The sequence below is a fragment of the Cydia strobilella genome, chromosome 5, assembly GCF_947568885.1.
Source record: "Cydia strobilella chromosome 5, ilCydStro3.1, whole genome shotgun sequence".
Classification (NCBI taxonomy): Eukaryota; Metazoa; Arthropoda; class Insecta; order Lepidoptera; family Tortricidae; genus Cydia; species Cydia strobilella.
The window spans coordinates 3,234,329-3,259,205 of NC_086045.1; the positions used below are offsets into that span (position 1 = coordinate 3,234,329).

Sequence of the window (24,877 nt, forward strand, 5' to 3'; positions counted from 1 at the left end):
TACGTTGGAGGTCCTTACCCAGTTGGGCTCTGCTCTAGATCTGGAATGACATCCGCTGCTGTGCTGTGCCCTGCCACACAACGCGATATGACATTCACAGTGCCCCTAACTCTCTTTTGGACGTAGTTTAAGGACATACCCGGGTCCAAAACTGATGAATAGGTATTCGAAAGGTGAAGGGGCAGATACCGAAATTTCTAGTTTCGCGGTAGGCCTAAGGCTGGTTGTGCGTTGACAGTGCGACGATAATAACAAAAACAAGTATGTGGGTAGGGTAATTCGTCAATTACTGGCCACTGTTTAATAACTGGCCACCTTATAATAAAAATGAATTCTATTCACCTATAAACAGAATTCATTTTTTTTATAGTGGTAAAATTACTGCCTTGGGTGAGACATGAACTCACGGCCTCTGGATCAATACTCCAGCGCTCTGCCAACTGAGCCACCAAGACCTCATAGTCAGCAAATCTTCCCACTATATGGGTCTAGGGGAGTGCTGGAGTATCGATCCAGAGGCCGTGAGTTCAAGTCTCACCCAAGGCAGTAATTATTCCACTTTTATATTTATTCTATGCTTAATAACATCGTTCGCAGACGTTTCTGCTTTTATTAATTTAGAATTCATTTTAGTATAAGGTGGCTAGTTATTGGAGGGTGGCCAGTTAATGAATTCTGATTCATATTCATATATTTATTCAGTATAACAATAAACATTGTGTTTGAATTTCTATTATAATTAACTTAACCTAATTAAAAAATTACATTAAATAGTTAAAATAAAATATTATATAATAATCCATGCTTATTATTTTAATTAACCTCCTGGATCCTGGAGGTATCGATTCTATCAAAACTGATATTTTTTTCGAAAAATCGATTAAGTAAGTAACCCATAATGTCGGAAAATGAGTAAAAAAAATCATGGCGTTTTCCCCTCGATTTTTCCTTATGTTCTCAGGCGAGTACATGGGGACTTTGTCCTCACTCGAGGTACCGTATCAAATACAACAAAATACTACAATAATAAACTTTACTTGCATATAAACTTACAAAAAATACTTATTTGTACTTATTATACGACAAGCATATAAATTCAGTCTTAAATTAATTGAAATCCTCATGAATCAACTATTTTGCATATAAACTTACAAAAAATACTTATTTGTACTTAACAGCACAGGCTATCAAATTAAAGTCAGTAACAAAATAAACTTTTCTGAAATAAACTATGTATGAGTACTTAAATGTTACAATGGTACGTAAGTTGCATATTAAGTAAATTACATTACTGTAATATACTAACTAGAAATCACAGCTACAATTTTCCTTACTAACTAGCATCTTTACTCTGGCATTTCTTAGGACATTTTTATCTTACCGTAGGTATATTAAGTTTAGTATTTAATTCAGTAACTTAAATCTTCAGTCTCACATTTCTTAGGATTTTTTTGTCTTACCTTATAGTTTAGTTTTCATTTCAGTAACTTAAATCTTCGGTCTTACATGTAATATGACATTTGTATCTTACCTTAAAGATTAGTTTTTAGTTCAGTCGTTACCAAAAATCAGTCAGTCGCATCAGTAAATATTTAGAAAGTGACACAAATCTAAACGAATTTAAACTATTGTGATACATACTAACATTAAATAATTTTACGTGAGTCTAAAAACAAGTGCCTAAACCGTAAAATTATTTTATGACACAAATCTGTTCTCCATATCATCGCATGACAAACTTGGACTAAGAGCTGCCAATGCACCGCTTATTTCACTCCGTAAACTTGGGCTAGAATATTTTGACGCCTCTATTTCTACTTCTAGAGCTCGATTAGGAACCGCCGAGGTTATATCTTCTAACAACCTTTAAATATTTTCAAAAATGTCGCTATCGTCGTCGTCGCTTTCCGATTCAGATGTACCAGAACCATTAAGTTTAAGATTACTTCTGACATAAACATCAGAAAGGCCGTCGGACTCGTCGAAGTTAAGGTATTCCTCTATTTCACAGTCCTTTAAGCCTCAAAATCGGAAATAAAACATAGTTAACTTTCATGTGACATCAAAAAAACTTACAGGATTGAGACTGTTTGTACTTGTACGAGGACATAAATTACTTGTTTAAGTCCGCTTGTACTCGCACGAGTACATTAAGTTCAGAGCTGTATAAAGCTAAAGTTTTTTGAATTTACGGAGGAAATCTACTTACTAACATATGAAATACATCATATATTTATTAATCAAAACCAAACAAAAATATATAATTAGACTTTCAGTGAGATAAATTTGGATTTACTTACCGCGGGGCATGGTGTGACCGGTAGTGTCAGATGTCTAAGCCGCACTGATCGCTGATTGGCCATCTGTGACTTGGTGTTTATTTTAATAGGTTGACAGTTTCGTCCGGAAACGTTATATGCGTGCAAACTTCTTAAGTTGCTTTGACATTTGACAGGAGATTTTTTTAAATCTTATGTCCTCTAGTGAGGACCGGGGGATCCAGGAGGTTTTATATACATTTCATTTCCAACTTATTCATTATCAACATATTATTACAATTACAAGTGCGAATACAATTAATATAAATAATGTCATATATGTCTATTGTATACAAAACTAGCATAAATTAACTAATATCTTGTATCGTCATCCAATAAATATTCCTCCACTGAATAGAAGCATTTCTTTAATAGAAAAGCTTTTAATTTATTTTTGAACAGTTGGTATTTGTGAGCGACATCAACTCAATTGGCAATTTGTTAAATAGGACAATAGCCTGGTGACCTGCTGAGTGCTTAAATACCTTGAGATTTGATCTGACAGTCAGTGGCAAGTCCTTTCTTCTTGAAGCTAGACGAGCTTCCCGTTTCTCTATGTTTTCAATCTTTTATAGATTAAAGGTGAATAGAATTCATGTTTAGTTTAGGGTGGTATTAACCGGTAGCCAGTAATTTATAACCTTGCCTACATACCAGTAAAAACGTAATTTTTTTTATACTACGTCGGTGGCAAACAAGCATACGGCCCGCCTGATGTTAAGCAGTCTCCGTAGCCTATGTACGCCTGCAACTCCAGAGGAGTTACATGCGCGTTGCCGACCCTAACACTCCTCTCCCTCGAACTCTGGCAACCTTACTCACCGGCAGGAACACAACACTATTAGTAGGTAGGTTAATACCGTAAAATGGGGTGAGTAGGAGCAAAACTGACATTGAAACCTCGATAACATTTTATTTTTACATATGCAAACTGAATGGTGTATATAACAAGTGTTCCGGACGTTTGTATTTTATTTTGGGTAGTTCCATTTCATAACTTTGACGATTAACAGGAAACCCCACCTCACCCCGTAGTCCCTCGTAGTTGGGGTGAGATGGGTTTTCATACAAAGGTGATTTTTGAAAGATTGTTGGATCGTTTTTTTTATTATGAGTATTACTATAGCTCAATATTAAATTGGAATACATTATTTTTGTAGCAGTAGCCTTAAAAACCCATCTCACCCCCTTTCAATCCTTCTCTCCCCATTCATAACCCAACTCTCCCCGCGAACCCTACTCACTCCATTTTACGGTACTACTTTTAAATAATAAGACTCCATTGAAGTTATAGGTGTCCTAAGTATAAAACTTCATTGTGCACTGCTCGAGATAACGCCTAACTCACATATTACACCTAAAGCTTGCTCTATTGTTAGTTTATCCTAGTTTAGTTCACTGCCTAAGTTCTAGGTAGGTAAGGTGACATGCACAGAATGCCAACTTTGCATAAATGTGAATTGAACATAAGGCATGGTTTTCACCGGAGGAAAGTATAAGTAATTAAATTTGAAAATAGTTCGATTTGCTCGTATTTATTTAGCCGATAGCGTATTTGGGCATTTTTCCGATAGCGTATTTGGGCATATTTTTTTGTAGTGATGCACTGGACTTTTATAGGATATGTAAATTTAATGTTATATTTGCCCAGAATCATGAGCTGATTCCATGCTCCTAGGAAAGAAACAATGTCCCAAAATTTTCTTACATTTTACGTACTTTCCATTTCGTTACCGCCATACCCGGCGGTGTTTGAAAAATGGTAACGGAATGGAAAAATAAAACTTGGGACGCAACGAAGGAGCTCGTGATTCTGAGTAGGAAAAACATTAAATTTACCTACTTTGGAAAAAAAGTCCAGTGCATCAATACATAAAAAATGCCCATTTCCGTTGTGTAACGAAAAGCACCAACAAACCGAAAACCCGCATAACTGTCAGTGACCCGTTGGCAGTGAATGTGTTAAATGACTTTACCGAAGTGTTAGAATGTGACGTAAAATCGATATGAAGCATCATATCGATTTTATGTAACATAACTACTTCTAACAGCAGTTAGGCAGCTAATCTGACGAATACGATTCCACAAATAATTAGCTCTATGCATGATTTTTTATTTATTTTTGTAATCATAATTTATATCGTTTGAACACCGGAAAAAATAAAAATACTTTTGTACTAACTACTTTTTCACATTATTTTATTAAAAAATATTTAAAATGTTGAAAATTTTTGAGCGGTTACAACGCTCATATTATTGGCGCGAATTCGACAGAGCGTGATGACGTCACACTTTGGACGGTCCAACTGGCGTTTGCTACTTGCTACTAATGACATTGTCGAAGGCGTGACGTCAAATTTTTGTACTTTTTATTTATTATTTTAAGCAATTAAATGATAATTTAATAACGGAAATGCATTTGTAACTTGATATAACGGTAACAAACATTCGAATAAAAAATATTTCGGTCAAATATAAACCCTGTCGTCAGAAGGCTAAAGCGACAATTGAACTGTTGTATAGATTTGACGTAAGGGTAAATCCACTTATTTTTGTCAGTTGTTACCATGGTTACGTCCACAACCAACGTATTCCACCTTGAATTCTCTAATCAATCTGATGCTAGCACCACACTTAGTTATGTGTTATTCGTTATGCGGCTTCGCTGTATTTGCCTAAATATATGGTTATGTGAAGCGAACAACAAATAGGGGTACCACACTTCGCCGTATTTGGCGAATAATTGCGCTGCGTCTTTATCGTGTTCTTTAAAGTGTGTCAAAAAATCGACAAGTTAACGGATACGCGTATTTGCTATTTGCGCTTATGCGTTACCTATGCGTGCGAATAAGGCAAATACAGACGAATAAGTCCTCCACACTTCGTCGTATTCGGACGAATAACGCGCATAACGAATAACACACAACGAAGTGTGGTGCCAGCATTACACCCGTGAGTCAAGTGCCTTATTCTCTCGAATATTCTTCTATTGTCATTGTTGGAAAGTAAATTTTCACTTGACAATGAAGACGAAGGAAAACTTATGTAGCGAGAGACATAAAGAAAACGTCTGTTCCTTTCTAAAAGTTGCCATACAGGAAAAACACTGACAAACACAAAACATTTTAAATACGCCAATCATTTTCACACCAGTGAGTCGAGTGCCTTATTCGCTCGAATAGTCCTGAATCACGCGAGGTATAATTTGCCACGTGATTCCAAGCAGGCGTAACTTACAAACTAACTGGATGTAAAGTTAGGTTTGCTCCTTATCTGTGAGTTCCTATTAGAAGTGTCTGAACCTGTTTAAATTTATGCGATTTATACTGTACCTGTGACATTCTCCGAATGTATTGAAGTAAAGCTTATCTCTTGTAGTCTTGTTCTTAATTGCAACCGCCATTTCAGCGTCCGAACGGATTCATTGTTTGTAACGGGGAATGTAGAAGTACAGGAAAGCCATCCAAGAGGAGGAAGCCCAATGCGCTGGTCAGATCAGATCCGCGACAACACAAAAACAACACAACCCTACATGAAAAGCGCATTAAAGCTAAAACAACTAGACATAGTTGAGAAAATTGCGATTCCAGCAGATTTCGAGCAAAATTGCTGGAAAGGAATGTTCTCACATTGTCCGCTTTAACACTTCTATTTCAAAAATTACTTTATGAAAGTGTTAACTTATAACTAACTTATTTGAATAACATTTAAGTTAATATTCGCCGAGTCTGACGTCAGTAGCTCTAAGTAAAAGAATAGTGGCAAACCAATGTAAGTTGAAGGTAGGTAGGTTTTAAATCGAAATATTATACATAAATATAGTATATATACATAATAGATACATACATCGAACTTCGTTAAGGCAAAAGTTCACGAGAACTTGATATAAAATGGAGAAATCCAATATCTCCAAAACTTCACATACTTAATATAAAATAATTAAAAGATAGCCGACTGATTGTACGAAACTCCACATAAAACTTTGACAATGATGACATCGCCACACTTTGTCATTGCAAATGCCATGCAAGTTACCTTGGTCTTAAAAAAAATGTTCACTAAAGTCACATAATCAATATAAATTCCAAAATACCTGATGAAAATTCGTCCCTCCGTGATATCTGTCACCCAACGTGCTACCGTTGCACAAACAAGGCTAGAGTGAAATTTAGTTTGACAAGCGCAAACTTGGTGAAATCTGGGCAGATATTAAATTTCCAGTCTTACCTCAAGAGTACGGTGAGATTTTATTAAAGATATTGCGTTTTGAAAATGAAGCCTTTTTATTTGGTCTAGAACTCTGCACGGCTGTGTGTCTATATGTTCAGTGCCTTTAAATTAGTATTAGAGAGTTGTAGAACTTGTAGAAATAGACATTTGGCAAATGTTATTGCGGTTAACTATTATTTCAAAAATAACGATTCACAAAATATGGTCATTTGTAAAAAATGACAATGTGAAAAATATGAAAAAATATTTCTATAAAATTTTGCCACTTTAATAGGTACGACGAACTTACCTACTTAAGTCTACTGTGCAATGGGTCTCATATAGTCATTTGATCCTCAAAACAAACCTGATCGACTGATAAACTTAATAAAAACTTATAAGAGTTTTGAATGATTCACGGTTAGTTTCACTAGACTTTTATTGACCGGGATATAGACCATGATTACCTTTTGTATTACTTTTGAGCTCCCGATATTTCGACGCAGTTTACTTGCATCTTGTCCCCCGCAATCTTCAGTCACCCGTGAACAAGATGCATGTAACTGCGTCAAAATATCGGGAGCTCAAAAACAATACAAAAGATAATCACGGTCTATATCCCGGTCAATATAAGTCTAGTTAATAAAAACTTGCCATCTAGCCTATTGTGTCTCTGTAGCAGTTCCGGAACCCTACACTGTTCATGCTCCAACAAACTCTCGGCCGATTTTTCTATTTTCTTTGATCACTGCACTTGAAAGATAGAATAAAATTCATTCGTTAGTTCGAGAGAGGTGACGCGGACCACTGGGCAAGTTTAATTGGCTCCACTGGGCACAGAAATACAATGAAATTAATTTACCAATTTCGTGAAGTAGAATTCATATAATTTAAACGTTTTTCGGCCATATTTCTAGCTTTATTTAGCTTTATTTGACGTTCATAAGCGCATCGTTATATGCCTACTTGAATAATAAACTATATTTATTTAGCTTTATTTGACATTCATAAGCGCATTGTTATATGCCTACTTGAATAATAAACTTTATTTATTTAGCTTTATTTGACGTTCATAAGCGCATTGTTATATGCCTACTTGAATAATAAACTATATTTATTTAGCTTTATTTGACGTTCATAAGCGCATTGTTATATGCCTACTTGAATAATATATTTATTTTTCAGCAAAAATCGGCTCCAGTTATATGTGTTAAAAAACATTTTCAAAATTCAACGGCATGCTTTTTTATTGCCATGCATTTTATGCAGCATGCATCCAGTCATCATATCCTCATAGCCACCAAATTGATGGTAGAAAAGCGTGGGCGGGGTAGGCCAAGACGGAGACGGCGACATGACTTTAACACCTCCCTTTACAGCTGGCTGGAGAAGCACAAAAAGTTATTGAGAGGCTAAAACAACATTTTTAATTAAAAAAATACATTATCATGCAAATCATCAATATTCGATAATAATATGTTGAGACAATTATAACTGCATTGTATAGGTAGTGTGCGTGACCGCTAAAGACGGCGCACGGGCGCGCCCCCGCGGCCTTAGATACTGAATTTAACGTAAGTATATATATATATATATTTTTTTTTTACAACGTGGATGTAGGATTCTACATCCGATATCGGATCGGACAATATGAAAACGTTCTTACGCTACTGCAACGCTTAGGTATGTACTAAGGCATCTTGCTTACCTACCGTTACCACAGTAAGAAGTGCTTATAGCTTGGTAGATATTTCGCATTTTCCAAGCTATCCTGCTTTCAAAGTACCCCAATGTATCGTATCAGTATTTCGAGTAGCTAAATTTGAAATAATCACAATTCAGATCACATTTCCATACTAATAGGGAATTATAAACGCAAACAAAGCTAATATTTGTTGAAAATTAAATATTTCAAACTATCATTTAGCGAATAAGTTAAATGTGGATATGTAAGCTTTCGTTTGCCCGAAGTCATAAAATGTTAGTGAAATAGTTTTTATATCAGAATCCTGAAAATGTAATCTCACTAGACTCGTGTAATTAATTTCGGTAAAACAGAACTAAGTCTGGAGCAGCATTAATGGCTCCTCTACACTATCGGCGATGATATACGATGACTGGCGGGCACGATAGTGTAGAGGGCATACTCGGCAGTCTCCGCCAGTCATCGTCTATCATCGCCTGCGACTCGTGAGTTGTCGGTTTTTTGGGCAAACATCAAAGGGAATCGCCGGGTGGTTGCGTTGTACAGGCGATCATGTGGATGCTTGCACGATAATCTTGCCGATGATACTATCAACGATCATCGCCGATAATGTAGAGGAGGCATTAGGAGTTTAAAAATTGCAACTGGTTTTGATATTGATTTGCCTCGCTGTGCTGAAAGTCCTATTTGTTGTTCAAGTGACGCACGCATATTACTCTAAGACTGTAATTTGCACTCGCAGAAATCCTATAAATATACCGCTTCAAACACCATTAGTACTCCTCGTATGTAATTCTATAAAAATATAATGAGATTGTCATAAGAGACAGCCGTTTTTGCGTGATTCGTGGTTGTACCAAAATTTTTTGTGTTAGAATTGGGAATTTTTATATTATTTCTACTCAGAATCACGAGCTTTTCCTATTCTTGCTAAGAAAAAAAGTGTCACAAAGATTTTTGGTCCGTTTGGTTACGGTTTTCAATAACCTTCTATGACCGTAACAAAACGGACAAAACATTTTTATAAAATTTTCAGGATTTTTTTTTCTTGTACTTTTTTTCAATTAAGATGGAAAAAGCTCATGATTCTGAGTGGAAATAATATAAAAATACTAAAATCAAAAATGCAGGTTGGGGGTGCAACTTTAAATATAAATGCGCGTATAACAATATTTTTTTTACATATTGCACTCTGCCCAAACATACGATGAAAAATGATTTTTTACCAAGCATATTGTTAATAAATTTTAACAGATATTTGCGTTTGTGTATCAAAGACAAAGGAGAACAATTTGAAGATAATACGTTTTGTTTCAGTTAAACTATTGTAGTTTTAATTCATAATGACATTTTGTAATTGACGTGAAAAGAAGAAAAAAATATTCCTAAAGTTTTTTGACAACGTATTTTTGTACACCCTGTTATATTATTAATAGATTGCAAACAAAATACGGAGGTATAGTCTTACCACAGCTTTAATAAAGCCTTGACGAGAGTAGAGCAGGCGAGGCAAGTGCTGAAATAATTAGTGTTGCCGCGCCCGGCGCCGTTATGCCGCGCCTGACGACTTCAGCAAGTTAATTAATCTAAGATGCACTAGCTAATGACGGGAGTTTAGGTGTCTAGGAACTGGGATAGAGTTTTAACTATGCATATACTTAGGTATATACAGATGGGTCCATCTTCTTGGTGAAATTATGTATTTCGGAAAAAATATTAATCAAATATTATTACATATAGAGCAGGGCAGGATAAACCTTAGGATAGATAGATAGATAGATAGATAGATAGATAAACAATTTATTCGTTTGCCACAATACACACATATTAAAACAGAAGAAATACAGGAGATACAAAAAAGCAACATTAAGATAAAAAACAAAACTTAAAAAAATAAACCGTAGAATTGCTGTGTGCGTTGCAGCAAAACAAAGCGAAGCACTGGTAATTCTGCTAGAACCCAGGTCACTAACAGACTATCAATGTAGAAATTATAATGTTATAATAGTAATGAATAATTGGCCTATTTCTAATAAAATTGCCATTATAATGTCTGAATAGAATAGATGTGTCGTAGGGATGTATAGGTGTGGTGAGTGTTGGTGCGTATGTGTAGTATGAACAAATACAGCTGTAGTGAACGTCCTACAGACTACATCCGGTAATCTGTAACTAAGTACCCGTACGGAATTCCTAAGTTTAAGGATAAAGTATATAGAATAGGTATAGACGAAGTCACGCGGAGAAGCTAGTAAGTATATATACAATTTCACCGCATCAGTGAACAGACAGACATACGTAAATGACGAAACTATAATCAAATAATCTTCCCATTTTTGCGATGGAATCCTTAAAAAATGCGACACCAAATCTCAGAGTAAGTAACGTAATAAATCGATGAGTTACGGGTCTTATATCTCTGCCCACAAAATACACTTGGGAGCAAAAAAATGGGGTCTGACCACGCTATGTTTACATCGGTGGACTTGGCAGTGGACATCGTATGGCCGCACCAATGTGTAAAACTTAGCGGGCTACTTAGTTTGTATTTTATAGAAAATGACCGGTTTCCATTGCCACTGAGTGTATACAGCTATAGGCGATAATCTTCAAAGGTGCACGAATCAGTCACACAGTCGTCGTGAAAGGAATCCATTTTCTCCTAATAGTGCTTACTAGGCAAAATGTGATGGATTCGCGGGAAATCTGATATAGTTTTCGTATTTGCTATATGGCATTAGGTGAATACGATGTTAACATGTAGGTGATTCTTTAGGCGTCAATAATCCAACAGAATATATAGTGTGTATTTTTGATACGACCACACATTCTAGATAGTACTTATAGTCCCTCATTAATTAACTTTCATATATTTTACAATATTTATTTAACTAACTAACTCCGCTGGCTCAGCGACCCGAAGTGAGTCTGGCCTCCGATACGAGTTGGCGCCAACACGCCCTGTTTTGTGCGATCTCCTCCCAGTTTTCTGCTTGCAGGGCGCGTAGATCTTTCTCAACTCTCTCTCCAGCGGTACTTAGGACGACCTGCTGGGCGTCGACCTATGTGGCGTCTAACGTAGGCCCTTTTTGCTGCCCTATCGCCTGTCATTCTCTCGAGATGCCCAAGCCAGCGGAGTCTTGCTGACTTGGTTTCGCCGATGATGTTTGGTTCAGAGACCAGGTTTTCTATATTTATTTATTGTAAGCGTATTGTTTCTGCTGGCCAAAGGCCTCCCCCCATTCGTCCCGGTTTTGAGCTACATCTGGCCAGTAGTCAGTCTCTCAAATAGGAGTCCAAGTTAACCCACCATCGCCGACGAGGTCTGCCGCTATTATGGATTCACAAATATATTTTACAAACTTATATAAAACGATTAAATAAGGACAAAATTCTTAACACTTATTTTTTAGATTTTTCGATTAGAAAGATATACCCATACAAATTGTATCATTCGATTGAAAATAATAATAGATTTTGTATTATACATTTATAGTTATTAAGAAATTGTCAGGTACCTAAATCCTATTTTAAGTTTTGTCCCTATTCAAGTACTTATTCACCTCACCCTTCCCTATTCACCCCGGTTGACTTAAAAAAAAACCTGTCATTATACAAGCATAATTTGGCTAGTCGAAATATAATCATTTCACCCCCAAAATAAGATGTGACGTAACTTGGTTAAGTTTGACAGATTTCCAATACTTTGTAGTTACTTAGTAGAGTTGGAGGCAAATACGTAATGTGGTTAAGGAAGGAACTACCTATAGAATAGAAGGCAGATTCTAATTTTTAAATCTAAACTTGATTTTTTATTGTTTTGATACGACCATGACACAACGTAGTTCATTTCACGCGACCAATAAACTCAAGCGTTTGTATCACATCATCAGAGAGTAGAGAAGTATCTGAGTAGATTAGGTTTTTAATGTTCTACATCATTAGAGTCGCAAAAAATAAGTGCATTCCCGTTGCCAGGGTGGTTTTAGGATTATACTGAACAACTTTTACTATGGGACCAACCACGAAATCGCGAAAAAAAATGTACCCTCCCATAGAAAATGGACCAGCCAAAATGTACGAAACAGCCAAAGTTTTTTCGTCATTTTGGGGTTGATCTCATAGTAAAAGTTGCTCAGTATAAGCCCAACAAACCTCCCTGGCAACGGGGATGCAGTTTTTTTTAGCCATCGTGTATATAAAACTACGCTTTGCCAAAAACTATCGCCTAAACGCCTAAATCATTGGAGATCTTCAAGACCTTAAGAGGATAGTGGAAAATGAACGTTTGTATGGAGAAGCGGTCTTCCCCTTTCCTCTTAATGTTATAAGTTTATATTTTTCTAGTTCTAAGCAGATGAAGTCGCGGTTGTTAATAACGGAGGTTATTAAATAAAGTAAGTACATTTTAAACATGGTTTAACCAAAACGAAATTTAAACGGTTTAATATCATTTAAACATGTTTAAACAAAACCCCTAGTGTACATTCAATAGCGTCACGAGCGTTCGCGTTTGCGTTATGTCTATTTTTGTGTGGGATTTTGAACAGCGCGCCAAGCGGGACGTTTTGGAAACTCAAAATCCCGTACAAAATGACACTTTAACGCAAACGCGTACCGCGCTTACGTCACATTTCATCGCAGAAACGGAATTTAGCTCTAGTTTTTTTTCCAAATTCGTTTTATTCGACGAACCTATGTAAATTTTAATTAATTAAAGAAACTCAGTCGCACAACCTTTTCTTCGGTTTCTTCCTGACGGTCCCTTTTGTCTTAATCAAAGTTCACTTCCCGTAAATACGGCTAAGAAAATTCTGGCTATTCTATTTTCAAGACTTGAGTATGCAAATGCTTTGGGAATTAAAGAAAAGTTTAAAAGCAATTTGAAGTTATATTCCTTCCAGGTGTTGCGATGGAATGGAATTAAAATAAATATCGGCTGTAAGGTGCTTTGGGGTTATTCCGTGACGGGGTAAATTCGGTAATCATAAAGTATCTACTAAGCACATCAAATCAAATTTGGCCGTAGCCATCGTTACATAATAACGTCACACTAGTATTACTAGTACTGCCTACAAAAAATAATTTCGTACTTTATTCTTTAAAGCTGCGTTTCCACCAGGGATCTGCGAGGATGCGTAACGAGGGATTTTTAAGAACCAATAGAATCACTGCACGCTGAGCGAGCAATACAAATGAAGTGATGCGATTGGTTCGTAACAAACATATCCCTCGGAATCTAATTAAACAATAACGTATAACAATAACTTTAAAGCCTCGAATATCAACCAACAACCCGCTACCCTCAGAAACCAATCGTAATAACCCCAAAGCACCATGCTTCGTTTGATGAGCAAATAATTTATTCCTCAGGGTCTATTCCCGTTATTGCCCTGATATTTCTGCGCCATAAGGCTGTAATCTGGCTTTTTATCCGAGACTTTGAGATGCCGAATGTACGAGTATTATGTTTAATGCAGTCGCTTAACGAAGATCTTCTCTTTTTAGGGTTCAATGGGAAAGGTTATTTCGCCAGTCCGTACGTCTGTAACCGTTGAATACAAGGTGACTCTGAGGGGTACCTAACCCAATAAATTTGCAAGCGTATAAAAACCATAAGTTGTAATATAGGTAACTAATTGTCTTTAGTTTTTAGGTTATGTTAAGTATAATCCATACTTACTAATATTATAAATGCGAAAGTCTGTCTGTCTGTCTGTGTGTTCCCTCTTCACGCTTAAACCGCTGAATCGATTTAGATGAAATTTGGCATAGAGATAGGTTGAGTCCCTAAAAAGGACATAGGATAGTTTTTATCCCGAAAATCATCCCTTAAGAAAGTAAAAAGCGGGGTGGAATTGAGATAATTAACAAAGTGCCTGCTAATTTGTGTGCATAATATGTTTAAATTTAGATTGCTCTGAGATTTTTTTAGGCGCTATTCTTACTCTAGCTGCGGTTACTAAGTCCACGCAGACGAAGTCGCGGGCAAAAGCTAGTATGGATATAAAAGTAAAATTTAAAAACACATATAATTAGTATCTCTTTCCAATAGTATTTTCTCTAAACCTTTTATTATTTAATTACTTGTATTCGGATAATCTAAATAGGTACTTTAATGCTTCTAGAACTGGAGGGTTGTTTCTTGAATAATTTATTATCAATCAGATTTTAACTTACCAATTTAGAAGGCTAAGTCTTGATTACTCCTTTTGAGTTAGTTTTCGAATTCAGTTACAAAATTCGGAACCTAATTCTTGTCAGGTACCTTCTTGTTCTTGTTAGACATTTATTTCATAAATATAATTTTGAAAGTTGTATTTAGAAACGTAAAACGGAGCGGTGTACAGACTACTTATGAAATCTGTTGTGATTTTGATATTGATATAATACGATCTAGGCTTTCATTCATTTATTCATTCTTTTAGAATATAATGGCTTCAATTTAGTGGTACTATTTTGCCAGACAGTGTACAGTGAATTTATTAGCTTGTAAAGCGATAGCTGGACTTTACAAAGTAGCACGTGGACTACCGGCCGTTGACTCCTAAATGGTGGTTAAACGCGTTCCAAGATCAATTCTCCATTAACTGCACACTTACCACATTAGTTTACGTATAATGAGCTATCTATATTACACTTTAAACACTATTAATGAACAAAAAACAAAGGAATTAATCACGAGACGTGACTAGAGTAAAACCAAGATGTGCAACGCAATAATTTGACAGCGAATTAAAAAAACTATATAGGTATGGCAATGTTTTTTAGCAGTCACTAAACGTCATTAACAAGGTATGTATTTGTCAGAATCGTTTAAATATTCGTTGTGTTTTGTGATAAACGGGGAAAAAATGGTGAAACCTTACAAAAGCGGCGTGCGGGAGTTGATGACGGGTAAAGGATGACTCGCGTTAGACCGGGCCTTGTCCGGGACGGAGCGTCCGGCGCTTATTTTTCTATGACATGACAGGTGATCACGGGACAGGAAGCTCCGGCCCGGACACGGCCCGGTCTAACGTGAGTCATCCTTAAGTGGAATGAAACATTTTAATACTACTTGCACGATATTTAGATAATATTATGATATTGGTTCAGACACCTACACCTACAATTCAGCTTCCAGCTCCAATGCGTACCATGCAATTGCATCTTCAAAACCAAGTTTGGCTTCGCAAGCCACATTAGAGCGTTCCATGTTTCCCATTAAAAACGGTTGGAGTCTCCGTCGTCGGACACGGCGAGGAGGACATTATTACGTTTCGAGAAACTTATTGGTAAATACGAGCCGGGTTTCGAGCTCAAACCCACAACCTCAATGCGTAGTTATGCTTACGGCATGGGTACCTACTAGTAAGAGCTTAAATTTATTTTCAATGTCCGTTTATAGTTTTAATGGTTTCTTCCATTTTTTCCGAAAACCGAAGTTCGCAAATTGCGGGTATCTTACCGAAACATAATAACGAAACATGAAACACAAACTAACAACGCCGTCAATAATATTATAGAGTGGTTTGATAATAGTACATTATTGTCGAGGCTCGCAAGTAGCCTTCCAGCCGAGTCATATATAGTGCTTTTCTCAAAAATGGCGCAATAAATGCAAATATAATAGAAATATTTTACAGAAGCAACGTTCTTATGTATATTTTCACAGAAAAAAGTAAAAAGATTTGCTTTGCCGCCGTTTAATTTTTTTAATTAAAAATGGAAGTGTATTTTTCTGCTGAAAATACGCCAACCTATTTGAGACACTATAATAATAAGTACTGATCATTTCTGTTTGGCTGTTTAATGGACCTATGCCTTCATTTGATATGGCCACTTCAACTTTTAAAAAGTTTGGAACTCGACAACGCAATCGCATTTGTATGCATAGCATACATTGCAGTCCCGAAATCGAGACTGCAATGTTTTTAACTTTTTAATTTTTTGACTGACCATAAACTACGCACTTCGCGAACTACTTTTTAACCGGCAACGTCGACTTTGCCGTCCATTTTTGAGAAAAAATAATTAAGTCAACGTAACCAAGACAAAAGTAATGCATCTCGTTTAAGAATATTGTACGCCTTAAAGGCTGGTTATAATGGACTCAACTATTTAAAAAAATCTATATTACCTACATATAACCAACAATAAAGAAATTGAAATTTAAATAGATATCTATAATATAGTAACTATAGCTAGTTTAGTGACCAGCGGCTTCATCTGCGTAAAATGTCCTAAAAGTTTTTTTAACAAAATTTTCACTCCTCTTAGGGTTCAATACTTACTTTGTATTGTTCTACTACTTTTGAAGAATATACAGTGATTTTATTTCTCAGCATATTCTGAGAGAGAAATATGTAGGTTATACCGAATAAAACAACTTTCACCATGTAACCAACCCTGAAATCGCAAAAAAGTTTAGCTGTGCATGAAAAATATCGTCATATGATTTGCCGCAACATATAAAACAGCTTCTAAAAGAAAATTAATACGAGTAGGATCGTATTTTACTCTAAATTACGTAATCTACTATTGAAAATCATATCATCAATCATCAATTTCATCATACACATTAACATTTTCAAATTTCCGATAATCATACGTCATTATCTCGTCACACGTCTCTGTTATCTAAAGCAGCTTCACCAACTATCTCGCATTTACCAAAGCTCTTATCCCTTGGATAAACATCACAAAATCATTTGAGCCGTGGTTAAGTTAAATTGGTAGGTAAAAATAAAGCAATATATGGAAAACAAAGTCCTTATCCAACGGATACAAAGCACGTTATGGCTTGAATCTTGGTTAAATTGGCAGAGAAATAAGGAAAATTAAATGTAAATGATATTCGCTGAAATGCTTTTCACGACTCACGCGCGAATCGCTATTTATCTAAATTTAAATGGTAATTTTGGTGAGAGGTCTACGTTTTTTTATAATGTATATGGAAAAGGTATTGTGACAGTTTCCAACGTATTTTCCTTTATTAGGTTTCCGTGCCCAAAGGGTAAAAACGGGACCCTATTACTAAGACTCCGCTGTCCGTCTGTCTGTCCGTCTGTCACCACCATCACCAGGCTGTATCTCGTGATCTGTGATAGCTAGACAGCTGAAATTTTCACAGATGATGTATTTCGGTTGCCGCTATAACAACAAATATTAAAAACAGGATAAAATAGAGATTTAAGTGGGGCTCCCATACAACAAACGTGATTTTTGACCGAAGTTAAGCAACGTCGGGCGGGGTCAGTACTTGGATGGGTGACCGTTTTTATAGTTACGGAACCCTTCGTGTGTGAGTCCGACTCGCACTTGGCCGGTTTCTTACATACGTGATAAAATGTCTTATGTTCTTGGTACAGTCTTTTTTGTTAAATTGTCTACAGTTTAACTATTATTTTCACGTACAAACGGATATTGGGATCGTTTAATAACTTGAGGCTTCAGTAAAATGCAAATTTTATTGATACTTAATCTGAACAACTGAAATTAAACTCTGCTCGTAATCTCAAATTTTGATAATAGCAATTTGGTTTTATCTATCACAAAGTCGGATTATCCTGTACCTATTTAATTTTGATATTTTCGGAGCTTTCAGAATAATCTGATAACTGTATCGGTAGATGTAGACGTAGTACAGGGACGCCTGACCGGAAGCAAGCGGGTTGTGGATCGTGTCCTGGGTTAGGGCGAACACACAATTACACGATAGACATAGACATAGACATTTATTGGTAATAAGGTATTACAGGTCACAATTTACGACGATCAAGATACGACGTCGCATAGTGCCACGATATGGCGTATCGTATCGTGTAATTGTGTTTGCCCTTCGTGTTTATTAAACGTAGCTGTAATTTTCAGGTGATCAAATTCAAAGAGATTAATCGGGGAATTGCAAATCCCGAAACATAACGAACGAACGGTTCAATGGTTAATCGATTTTCCATTTGATTGGAACCGGCGTTCTCGGGGTAGTTTTAATGAATATTATGCGGAATGCGATGAAATTTTAAATTAAAGTAACTCAAAGAATGAATGTTTGATATAACTGTATCTAAGGATCTAATTCTTTTAAGTTCTCGGGTTTTCAATAACATTTCTTGGAAGTGTTTTGCCATATGTCCCATGTGCAGTCTGAGAAGTCCATGTTTAGGGTTAGTGATTAAAACACATAAATACAGATGCTTTATTTATTTATTTAAACTTTATTGCTCAAAATTAAATTAAAAAATACAAATGGTGGACTTAGCTAGACTTTAGCTAGACTAGGTGGACAGGCATTAAGCCTGAAAGTATTCTCTACCAGTCGGTTGACTTGGTTGAATGGTTATTGGGCTACGCAGACGTAAAAATGGTGCAACCCAGGTAGCATTTATACGTCATTATGACGTCAGCGACGTCATAATGATGTAATAATGACGTCATAATTACGTCATTATGACGTCGCTGACGTCTCTTTGCTACCTGGGAAGAAGAAAAGTGAAAGAAGCACAAGCAAACAACTGTATAACATAATAAACTTCATTACATATAGAAAACACTAATATTTTTTTATTATATATAATTATGTCGCAGCCATCTGGTTAAGTAGTTAAGTAGCGGTAAGCAGCTGGGTAAGCAGTCACCGTACCCTATGGAACATATTAATAATCGTTAGACGTAAGGGTTAAATCCTTCAACCGGAATTGACAAATTTGAATGTTAAATGTCACTTATGTAACAATTTTTCCTATGGGACCAACATGAAAATCGCAAAACAAATCCCTGTCTCCATTCAGCTACCACGGGTTCACGATATTTTTCGAAATTTCGTCGTTAGAATCGGAAAAGTTGTTCATCTACGTCACTTTCTGTCGTGATACAGTAATTATCTGCTCTGTATAAAGTCATATCAACAAACTTAATCATATAGATAGGTATCTAACCCGTAACTAATCTAATAACTTTTAATAACAAGGGCTAGTGTGGATGATCCATCTGACACGTCGCTGTACAATCAAAGTTTCTTCAGCAACTATTAATAACGACCTTCCGCCCATTAGAAAACACATTCAACTATCAACCTTGTTCTTACTGTATAAGATAACACTTTAGAAATAGGATTCGAAGGCACAAAGGTTTGAATGTTTAAGCAAGAGTACCCTCGTCAATTCGGTTGACGCCTTTCAAAAACCTTTCGTGTCCTTAGAAGAAGTGCGTCGTAGTTTGGGTGACCACTACCTCAATCAATCGTGTTATATATGTCGGCAGCAGATCGTAAAATCGGGCAGATCGAGATATTCCTAGGCGGATCGTGAAACGCCGCCATTTCATGATATGCCTAGTGACCACCAGCCATATTGTACAAACCTAAAGGTGTGATATTCCTAAGCAGATCATGAAACGCCGCCATTTCATGATAGGTATACCTAGCGACCACCAGCCATATCGTGCAAACCTAAAGGTGTGATATTCCTAAGCCGATCATGAACGCCGCCATTTCATGATATGCCTAGCCACCACCAGCCATATCGTGCAAACTTCAAGGTGTGATATTCCTAAGCAGGTCATGAAACGCCGCCATTTCATGATAGGTATACCTAGCGACTACCAGCCATATCGTGCAAACCTAAAGGTGTGATATATTCCTAAGCAGATCATGAACGCCGCCATTTCATGATATGCCTAGCCACCACCAGCCATATCGTGCAAACTTCAAGGTGTGATATTCCTAAGCAGATCATGAAACGCCGCCATTTCATGATAGGTATACCTAGCGACCACCAGCCATATCGTGCAAACCTAAAGGTGTGATATTCCTAAGCAGATCATGTACGCCGCCATTTCATGATATGCCTAGCCACCACCAGCGATATCGTGCAAACTTCAAGGTGTGATATTCCTAAGCAGGCCATGAAACGCCGCCATTTCATGATATGACTATCGACCACCAGCCATATCGTGCATACCTCAAGGTATGATATTCCTAGGCATATCATGAAACGCCGCCAAATCAATGAAGCTAGGGATATCGACGAATAGGTACATTGCTCTTATTGATCTGTCGCCTCTTTTATAAGGCAGATCTTGATATGCCTGATCTTAGTCAGGACATGAAATGGCGGCGTTTCATGATATGCCTAGGAGTATCTCGATATGCCTGATTTTATGATCTGCCGCTGACATATACATATATATAACTATTCTCAATGTGAACCAAGCCCCGCTATTACGACACCTCTTCTTACGTTTTGTAAGGCTGACAGGTATTGCTTTTAAATATGCCACAACAGCATATGTATTGTAGGCAGGTAAAAATAATACATTACCTATGTGTGGGTTTAGAGAAAAAGTGTACCATTAACTTTTTTCGAAAAACGAACACTTGGATTATTTAGGCTCAGAATCACGAGGACTGGATAAAACTAAGAAACCTTAAAATCCTTACAAAATGTATGTAAAAATGCGTCACAAAAGTGTACCTCAATTTTTTTCGAAGACTTCTTTTCCCAAAGGTTGATGGTTTTTTTGAGAAATAATAAATGGTACACGTTTTCACGTTTTTCGTGGTACGTCGTTTGACCGACGTGGCCAAAACGTCATAAGCGCCGTAAAATTTATGGTGCTTACGCGTTTAGGTCGCGAGATTCACGCTCCGCTTCTATGGTTTGTTGTAACAACAACCCATGGCGCGAAATACTGGTTTTCGGTGCCCGTTTTATACGTAGGGGTTATATTAATGTTATGTATCACTAGCGTCTTCCGAGCGTCTGCATTTAGTCAACTCTATGGCTGCTGCTCGACGCAACGTTGGCGCAATTGCGCAGCGACGCCATTTTCCATAGCGCTGACTAGAAGCCGACGCTCAAAAGACGCTAGTGCCCCACACAGCGACGGCGTCTCTCTAAAACGTTAACACGTTCACTGCGAAACAGGTCATTTTGACCCTGTACTGTACCTGGTGCGGCGACCGAAATACGTAACATCCCCCTGCCCGCGCAGCATGGTTTCCCCTATCACTAAGTCCGTCACTTTCGCATTCACATCCCCAGTAGCATTTATACGTCATTATGACGTCAGCGACGTCATTATGACGTAATAATGCCGTCACTATGACGTAGCTGACGTCATTTTGCTACCTGGGATACTTGTTAGAACGTGACAGGCATGGTGATAAGCGTACCGTGCTACGACTCCTGGTGCGAAGGCGATAATGTTGTGATATTTTAATTGTTTTACATAGTCAAGTATACATTTATGTTTGTCATTTAAAATTCTACCCGATATAATATAAATTAATTAACAGGTCACGTAAGACCTGAATTAGAATTAGAATTAGAATTAGAATTGTTTATTGCACTCATATTAGTATACAGTTCTTAAAACTATTTAATACAACTACATGAACCCTGTAAGGGTATAGCAATATACTTAACACTAACTTATTACATAACATAACATGCATCATAGGCATAAGCCTGTGCGCACCAGATTAAAAATTTTGCTATTCAGTGCGGAACAGGGCCTATATGACCTGTTGTGTACGGCCTTGTATAGCACTGCAGGTAAAGGCAGTGCACAAGAGTGTTGTTACTCTGTTATCAATAATCACACACTTGTGTAGATTATGATTATAGTGACCAAATGACTGCATATTATTCGATCTTAAAAAGAGGATTAAAATGGTACACAAAATTAATGATGAGTATTTTATTTGGGACTTGTAAACGCCTGGATTGTATACAATGCAGCCCCTTAGTAAATAAGGTCATTAAAAAGGTTTCGTTCAAAGACGAAAACAATGTTATATACATTAAAATTAGTAAGACTTGCCTTAAAAATATATACCTAGTAAAAAAATGAATAATTTGAATCGATATATTTGTTTGTTTATCTTTCCCATCACTACTGAATCATCGACACTTTTACCTGTGCCTGTCCTGGGTGTGCGTTACAAGTAAATTTTGACCTGTTAATTAATTCGTCTATAAAAGCTCAACCAACAGTCATCAACTTCGGCGAAGGCAATATAAGGTAGATTAGTTATTAGACTAAACATTGTCATAATTAAATTTAATAAGTATATACTTAGTAAAGATGTTTTAGGTAAAATATAAATCCCTTCATACAGGCTGTATTTGACTTGTACCGCACAGCGAGAAAGTTCAATACAGGACTCTCATGGGTTGTATTGTATTGTAACGCACTGAGAGCGAGTTCACAAAATGCAGCTTCGCATTGAACGTGTTAAACAGCAAATCCACTGAAACTTCGGGAATTAGTTTCAACTACTGAATTGATCTTCTAGACTTTACCTAGTATTCATGATGTAAGTTTCAACCACGTTTCAACACTATGTTGCTATTGTAGCTTCATATATTGGTTTAGTTTTGATATAAACTTGTTCCATTAATGTCGGGAATGTTGGATTTACAGTATGAAATGGAATAAAAGTTATATTAACTTTAAATGTGTTTACGATGTCAAATATGAATTAAAATTGTATTGAATCGAAATAACACAGATATGTATGTATGCACCAAGTAGTGTAATTTCAAAGTGCTTCATAGGATAAATTATCATTTCACAAATAACAATTCAAATTATGATTCCCAAAGCGTGAACACGCCAACATCTGGGCACATACAATTACAAATAAAAACAAAATAGCTAATGCTATGCTTTGTGGAAAAATATTTTCCATAATGTCAATATCAAAAGAGGAAAATGGGAACATTTGTATGGAGAAGCGGTCGTACACTTTCCTCTTAAATACTTATTTAGTTACCTAGGTATTACAGAGTAAATGTGACGTTTTCAACCAAAAGGTACCACATTGTCGCCGGTCGATAAGGTTGTTTTCAAATTAATGCTATATGGAAATAGCGCCTTATTGACAACCGACAATAAGTACCCTTTTGATTGAGAATGGCACAAATTATCCAGGACACCCAGTCTACACAGTCATCATCTTCCAAGCGCTGTCCCGGCTTTTTGCCACGGCTCCTGGAAGCCCGGGGTCCGCTTGGCAATTAATCCCAAGAATTCGCGTAGGCACTAGTTTTTACGAAAGCGCAGTCGCTTCACACAATGAGGCCTAGTTTCCCCTCTGGGTTGGAAGGTCAGATGGCAGTCCATCTTTGGGATTAGTCCGGGTTCCTCACGATGTTTTCCATCACCGAAAAGCGACTAGTAAATATCAAATTATATATCATAGGTACATAAGTTCCTGCGAGCCGGGGTTTAAATAGAATATTTAATTTTGTCCCTGTGTTATGGATATTATCTATGTATCTAAGTACGTTATTATCTAGAGATAGAGATAGAGATAGAGATAGAGAGATTGAGATCTTTATTTGCATACCAGTATGTTTACATAATGGACCCTGGAAGGGTATAATAGCAAAAACATGATATATTATACTTCTTATTTGTATATTAAGTACTAATTTTCTAAATTACAATTCCAACCAAGTTATCTATATAAGTACCCCAGTAGCATTAATACGTCATTATGACGTCAGCGACGTCATTATGACGTAATAATGCCGTAATTATGACGTCGCTGACGTCATTTTGCTACCTGGGTATGTAAGTATATCGCCTAAGTACTCATGGCTTAGGTACTGTTTGAGGTTAGGTCGATCAGTGTAAGATTGTCCCCAAATAAAAACAACCTGCAACCACCGCATTGAAAGTCGTACACTTAGGGCCGGTAAAGACGGACTGCATCCCAACTGCAACTTGTATGGGACCTGCACTCCGTCTTGCAGTCCGTCTGTATTGGCCTTTACTGCTTAGGCCTGATTTCCTCCTACGCTGACGTCGGTCGCTGACGTCGGTCGAGCGGTCGAGCGTACCGTCGGAAGGAAAATCTGCCGCGGACGTCAGCGTCGCTGTGCGGGGGCCCACACCGAAAAAAAAAATCTGGTTGTTGTAACGAGAATTCGGTAGACCCTACAATTTTTATCGTAGTATATGTGACAACTCTACAGATAGTAAACTCAACTATTAACTATTATATTAACAAATTTAACATACAATAGTTATTTGTTATACAAGGGTGCAAAGTTGTATTTTACCCGCGAGTGTGGAATTGAAACACGAGCAAGCGAAAGGATTCTATAGTTGAACCATGAGCGAAGCGAGTAGTTCTAAAAGAGAATTCTGAGCGTAACGAGTGTTTTAACACACGAGAAGTAAAATACATTTGCACCCGTGTGTAACACAAAACTTTTCCCCTCACTATAGCGAGGAAAGTGCAACATCCACAGGCGTTAGATCATCTTCATCAACTGGAATCACTCATTTTTTTACGACATTATAACAAAAAAACTCTCGAAATTCTGTACTTTTACGTGAGAACTTTCAAAGCAAAGTTTTTGTTGTCAATGTTGACATTTCTGACGTATGAAATGTCAATGATGCGTTTTGAAATTGCATCGACTTAACTTGTGCGTTCAGAATTATATTTAACATAATTATTAAAAAACAAACGTTTATTATGGAATTTTAAGGTTTATGACTTAAGATCATTAAATAAAGCTAAATCTGGTATTTTTTATTAGATTTTCAAATCATTTATCTAATGATAATTAATATCGAACGAACCATTATTATGAGCGTTTTACGTTTTGTTATCTATCAAGCTACTTAAACACGCTCCATCCAA

At 36.7% G+C, this 24,877-nt stretch overlaps 1 non-coding gene across 1 annotated transcript; it reads right to left on the reverse strand.

Annotated features, from left to right (window-relative positions):
* Positions 1-382: 382 nt before the first annotated feature.
* On the reverse strand, positions 383-455 carry Trnan-auu (transfer RNA asparagine (anticodon AUU)). Its single transcript has one exon. It is a non-coding gene; the product is annotated as a tRNA-Asn (tRNA).
* Between the last annotated feature and the right edge of the window lie 24,422 nt (positions 456-24,877).